The following is a 7,094-nucleotide window of genomic DNA, read 5'->3' on the forward strand; positions in this document are numbered from 1 at the left end:
ATATACGGATGATACAACCTTGCCTACTGGAAGTAAAGAGGACTTAAAATACTTACCAATGACGATCATAGTCTACAACCTTCAGCATGGACTGCACTTCAATGTAAAGAAAATAAAACTCCTCAACACTGGGTCAATAAATAATATCATAGTGGATAAAATTTTGAAATTGTCAACAACCTCATTTTGCTTGGATCCATAATCAACACTCTTGGAAGCAGCAGTCAAAAAATCAGGCTACAAATTCCATTAGGCAAATCTGTTGCAGAAAACCCGGTAAAGTGTTCAAGAACAAAGAGATCAGTTTGAGGACTAATGTGTGGCTGATCTAAGCCATGGTATTTTTAACTGCTTCATATGCATGTCAAAGTTGGACCATTAATAAGTACAAATGGAGAAAAATTTATGCATTTGAATTATGGTGTTGGAAAAGAGTATTAAAATTACCATAGACTGCCAAAAGCACCAACAAATCTGTGTGGAAAAAGTACAGTCAGAATGACCCTTAGATGTGAGGATGGTGAGAATTGTTGGTCTCTCATTTCAGACATGGTATCAGGGGAGACCAGTTCGGGGAGAAGGACATCATGCTTGGTAAAGTGCAAGGTTAGTGAAAAAGAGGAAGACCTCAATGAGATCTAGTGACAGAAACAATGGCCTCAAACGTAACCATTATGAGGATGGTGCAGGAAAGGGCAGCACTTCGTTCTGTTGTGCATAAGGTTGCTGTGAGTCAGAACCGACTTGACAGCATCTAAGAATAACCCTTCCCCCAAAGAATTTTTTCTTTTACGCCACATCAAAATGGCAATTTGGACATCCTTGAAGGACTCAAATCATCTTCCTTTGAAATGTTGAGTTTGGGAAGCAACAAGCAGTATCAAAGAGCAAGATCAGGGCTGTGTGGTGAATGGGGTAAGGTTTCCCAATGAATTTCTCATAGCGCAGCCCTTGCTACCCTTGAAGATCGAGCAGATGCATTGTTATGATGGGGAAAAAAAATCTTCGGTGCAACTTTACTGGCGTTTTTCTCACCAGTGCAGTTTTCAATTTTCTTAAACCTTCTCCCCAGTAAGCCCTTATGATTGTCCTGTCTCCTTTAAGAAAATCTACCAATAGGACCCCTTTGGAATCCCCAAAAACACTCACTATAGCCTTCTGAGCTGATCTCTCTCTCTTGAATTTAACTGGTCCAACAGATCCCCTAGGAAGCCATTGTTTCAATTGTTAGGCACCCTAAGGAGACTGTTGAACACCATAAAAGAATGCAATTGAATTATGTTGTTGAAGAATATTAAAAGCAGTTAACAATGAAAACCTAGATGCTGTAAAATGATTGTGATTTTTTTTTTTTTCCTCTAACCATCACAAGAATTTCTTCCCTAATGTGACTGTTGTGAGAATTGTTTGGAATAAGTCTTGTATAAAGTATTATGTTGTTTCTTGTTGCTGTTGTTAAATGCTGTCGGTTCCAACTCATAGCAACCCTGTGTAGGATTTCCGAGGAGTGGCTGGTGGATTTGAACCTCCGTTCCTTGTTTAGTAGTCCAGTGCTTATCCTACAGCGCCACACCAGGAGTCCATTAACTTGCGGTAGGTAGGAATCATCAGCATAACAAACACCTGGACTTATTTCACTAAAAAGTTACAGAAGCCCTTTTCCTAAACATGTTTAAAGAGCAATTGTAGAGTACAAATAAATGCTTTTCTCAGTGTGTTCTAAATGAGAGGAAATGGAATTATAATGAAGTCGACACAGACTGCCTCAGCAAACACAATAAAAAACTCCCCTTGCTGTTCTAATCACCATGGGCTGAGATGGCTAATTAGAAAATCCTAAGTCAGAACATACGCTCTTTGAATTTGAGAAAGTTGCCAGTTTTACCTCCAATTGTCCAGTTGCTACAAAGCAATGGCCAAAATGTACTACAAGAAGTAAGTGATTGCTCCTCCTAACATAGATGTTGTTGTACAGTGATCCTGTACAGGGTTTCCGCGGAGCAGCTGGTAAGTCTGAAACACCGACCTTGTGGTTCAAACTGATCTTGCAGCCCAGTTCTTATCCTACAGCACCACAACAGGTCTCCTAACATAGATTGTTGCTGTTAAGTGTTGTGAGTTGGTTCTGACGCATAGCGACCCTGTATAGGGTTTCAAGGAATGGCTGCGAGTTTGAATTGCTGACCTTGCCGTTCAAGTCTAACTTGCCGTCCAATGCTTATCCGAAAGGACCATACCTCAAGCTTATATAACACATGTATGATTTGTATTTTCCTTTATGGCTAAGGAGTTAAGGCTTTCATTATGCAATGCTCATTGTTTTCCACTGAGCCCAAACTGAAAGTGTCACATTATGCTGTTTGTCTTTGTCAGACTCCCCACTCTGTCACTACAGTTGTATTTCTAAAATTTCAATCATTCATACAGTAACTTCACAGTGCCCCATACCATTATTTTATTATACATTTTTATTTTCGTCAAATTAAAATTGATTTGTTTTTGCCCGAAATGGTAATGGCTATGAAAGCACACATATGATATATTGTCACAAGTGGAAGAAAATATTCACAAAACACATTTGACAAAGGACTTATATGCAGAACGTATATAAAGAATGCCTGCAACTCAATAAAAGGAATACAAACAATCCAATTAATAAATGGACAAATGATTTAAACAGGCAGCCTACAAAAGATGATAGACTCAGTGGTCAATAGGCACATGAAAAGATTTTCAACACCATTAGATGTCAGACGAATGAAAATGAAATTTTTGTAATTAAAATTACAATGCAATATCACTACATTTAAGAGAGCAATAATTCAAAATTGGTCAAGATATGAACTGCAATTCTCATTCTACTGCTGGTGGAAATGTAAAATGATATAACTACTTTGGGGGGAAAATGGCTGTTTCTTAAAAGTTAAACATACAGTTTCCATTATTTATCCAAGGGAAATGTAAATACACGTCCACAAAAAGGCTTGGAAACAATCCAAATGCCCATCAGCAGTTACAGATAAATAAATCATGGTGTCATGATAAATTGAAATACTCCTGGGCAATTAAAAGAAATGACTGATACATACAACAATATGAATGAATCTTAAAAACATTATGTGGAACAAAACGAATTAGACACAAATGTACGTATTGGATGATTCCACATATAGGAAACTCCAGAAATGATCAATCTAATCTATAGTGACTGAAAGTAGTTCCATAGTTGTTTGTATCCAGATTGGGAGGAAATCCACTGGACAATGGAAATGTCCTGTTTTTGATGATGGTGGCTACAAAGACATACAAGTTTGTCAAATTCATCAAAACATACAGTATCCACAGCTGAAAAGTTCAATTATCAGGTTATAAGTGATTTGATCTAAAGAACACAAAGAGTAGACTGAAACAGGTAAATGAACTCTTCTAAACAAAGGGAAACCATCAACATGATGGACCATGGACCAACACAACAGCCTAGATATTGACTCAAGCATACCAATAGCTTTGGGGTTAGCAGTCCAATGCATAACACACTTTGCTACCAGAGCTCCTTAGCTCAGCCTGGTAGAGGCTTCATTTTTGTACAACATATGCATTGATTTAAGTTATATTTTGTTGCTATATATTACACATGAGTGGAAATCAACAATTGATTAGAAAGCTGGAAATTGCTAATTGCCTTTGATGCTGTGCTGAGGAATCTGTCCTAAGTAGGTAATTGGTATTGATCCATCTCCTAATTGCTGTAAGGAAGGCAGACAGAAGTAGTAAGCTTTTAGAGAAGAGTAACACAACCAGTAGTCCAAGTACTGATTTGTGGAGAATGGTTATAAAGATAGTAAACTAAGTAATTTAGGATACCCTTTTTCAAGGCGCCTGAAACTTCAGGTCTGCCCTGAACTGATGTTGTTGTTGTTGTTATGTGCTGTAGAGTCGGTTCTGACTCATAGTGACCCTGTACAGGGCTTCTGAGGCTGTAAATCTTTACAGGAGCAGAAAGCCTCATCTTTTTCCTGCGGAACAGCTGATAGTTTCGAACTGCTGACCTTGTGGCTTGCAGCCCGATTCGTAACCACTATGCTACCAGAGCTCTGACCTGATAGTGTATTAATTTTCTGTTGGGTAGTCTGGTTTTGGAAAGTACTGTGTTTTTGCATGTAACATCCAAATAACACAAATAGGAAACTAACCCTCGAGGCAGTTTCTATAAACGTTAGAGAGTTAAGAAAAAAAACTTCATCCACAATATTTTTGTGTAAAGATAATTGTTAAATATGTATTTTCTTCTAGTCTTTTATCTATGTATAGATTTTTCCCATGGCAATGACCACACTGGACTGCTAGCTGCAAGGTCAGCGGTTCAAACTCACCACTTACTCTTTGGAAACCCTATGCAGGGTTGCTAAGAGTTGGAAGCAACTCAACAGCACTTAACAACAAATGAGCACACTACAAATCCAATTTGTTGCTGTTGTTAAGTGCTGTCAAGTTGGTTCTGACCCATACTGACCTTGTATAGGATTTCTGGGAAGTGGCTGGTGGGTTTGAAGCACCGACTGTGTGGCTCAAACTGACCTTGCAGTCCAGCACATTATCTGCTACAAATTGGAACTGACTCGACAGCACTTAACAGCAAATGACCACACTACATATATAATTTAAGATACTGATTTTTTCTCTTAATATTTTTGTTGTTGCTGTTAAGTACTGTCAAGTCAGTTCTGACCCATAGTGACCCTGTATAGGGTTTCCCAGGAGAAGCTGGTGATCTTGAACCGCCGACCTTGCAGTTCAAACCGACTTTGCAATTCAGCACATTAACCCCCGGCACTACACCAGGACTCCCTTAACATTACAGAATAAATATTTTCTGATACTGGTCTTCATAAAGAAGCCCTGGAGGCACAGTGGTTAAGCATTCGGCACTCTGCTAAATGAAAGTTTGCAAGTTCAAACCCAGAGTTTGCTCTGAGTAAGAAAGATGTGGCAGTCAGCGTCCATAAAGATTTACTGCCTTGGACACATGCTAGGAGAAACAAGCTGAGCTTCTGATTCCCCTTCCATTAAGCACTGAGCTCCTAGAGCAGCGGTGGCACACAGAGAAGCACACCATTGTCTCTATGCCCCAGATTCAGAGATTATACAGGAATGGTGTGGAGGGGGGTGGTAGAGAAGGTATCAGAAAGTGCCACGAAAGAACCTACATTTGCAACAGTGTGGAGAAATTCAAACCGAGGACTTTCTCAAAAATAGTGGAGGTTGTGATGAAAGACAATTGGAAGGAGATTGGAGTATTCAATGGAGATGTCTAAACTACGTACAAGCAAATTTGCAGAAAATCAATTAGGAGACAGCTGAAAGGAGCCCTCCTGAAAGCAAATATCAAACTCTGATCTCAGGAATTTGGAGCTTAATTTGAGTCAATCAATCTGTAGCGTCCGTGAATCAGAGAATTCAAGAGGAGATACAGCTTTGGGGAGAGACGACAATAGTGAAAGTTCAGTTTGGGAAATGTTAAGTTTAAGAGATCTTTGGGATATCTGTCTGTAACATTCAGATGGTAACAGGATGATGAAAACTGAAAATTGGCTGATTCTCTATTACAGATTCTAATTTTCAAATTTTTAACATGCAGACCCACTGCTGTCTAGTATATTCTCACAGCGACCAAGTAGAAATGTCTCAGAGGGTTTCCAATCTTTACAGAAGCAGAGTAGCACAGCTTTCTCCTTCAGAACAGCTGGTGGGTTCAAACTGCTCTTTCAGTTAGCAGCCAAGTGCTTAACAACTGTGCCATCACAATTAACATATTTGTTAACAAATTTGTTGCCTATTAAAATATTTGTTGCTAGGTACCCTCCAATCGGTTCCCACTCATACCAGCCATAAGTAGAACTTGCCAGATACAGCAGCATCCTCACAATCATTGCTGTGCTTGAGTCCACTGTAGCAGCCTCAACAAGCCAATCCAGCTTGTTGAGAGTCTTTCTCCTTTTCCCTGACCTTTTACTTTACCAAGCAAGATGTTCTTCTGCCAGGACTGGTCCATATTGATGACAAGTCCAAAGTACATGAGACAAAGTCGCACCATCCTTGCTTCTAAAGAGCATCATGGCTGTACTCTTCCAAGAAAGATTTGTTTGTTTTCTAGCTGTCCATGGTATGTTTAATATTCTTCACCAACATCATAATTCAAAGGCATCAATTCTTCTTGTGTTCCTTATGCATTATCCAGTTTTCTTATGCATATAAACCAATGAAAATTACCATGGCTTGGGTCAGGTGCTATCATCTTTGCTTTTTGGCATTTAAAGAGATCTTTTACAATAGATTTGCCCAATGTATTGTCATTTGATTCCTTATCTGCTGCTTGCATGAGAGTTTATTGTAGATTGAAGTAAAATGAAATCCTTGACAGCTTTGAAATTTTTTCCGTTTATCATGTTACTGGTCCAGTTATGAGAATTTTTGTTTTATGTAGATGTGAAATCTATACTGAAGGTTGTAGTCTTTGATCTTCACCATCACTTTCAGCAAGTAAAGTTGTATCAGTGGCATATCACAAATGGTCAATGAGACCTTCTTCAATCCTGATGCCCTGCTCTTTATATAGTCCTGCTTCTTGGTTACTCGGTAAATAAACAGATTTAGTAAAATTTTACTTGTATGTGATATTAGTGATATTGTTCGATAATTTCTGTATTTTGTGGAATAACCTTTCCTTGGAATGTACACCAATATGGATTTCTTCCAGTTGGTTGCGCATGCAGCTGTCTTTAAGTTTGCTGGCATACACGAGCACCTCCAGTGTAGTATTCATTTGTTCAAACAGTTTGTACTGCATCAATTCCTGGGGATTCATTTCTCACCAATGCCTTCAGTATAACTTGGGAGTTCTTCCTTCACTACCATTGATTCTTGATCATGTACTACTTCTTGAAATAGCTGAATGTCGAATAATTCTTTTTGGTACAATGACTCTGTTCTTTCCATCTTTGGATGCTTCCTGCATCATTTAATATTTTACCTTCAATATTTCTTGGCATAGATGAATGAGCACCTCCAGTGCTGCATCAGATTGTTGAAGGATT

This window comes from Chrysochloris asiatica, unplaced genomic scaffold, assembly GCF_000296735.1.
Source record: "Chrysochloris asiatica unplaced genomic scaffold, ChrAsi1.0 scaffold00146, whole genome shotgun sequence".
NCBI classification, from domain to species: domain Eukaryota; kingdom Metazoa; phylum Chordata; class Mammalia; order Afrosoricida; family Chrysochloridae; genus Chrysochloris; species Chrysochloris asiatica.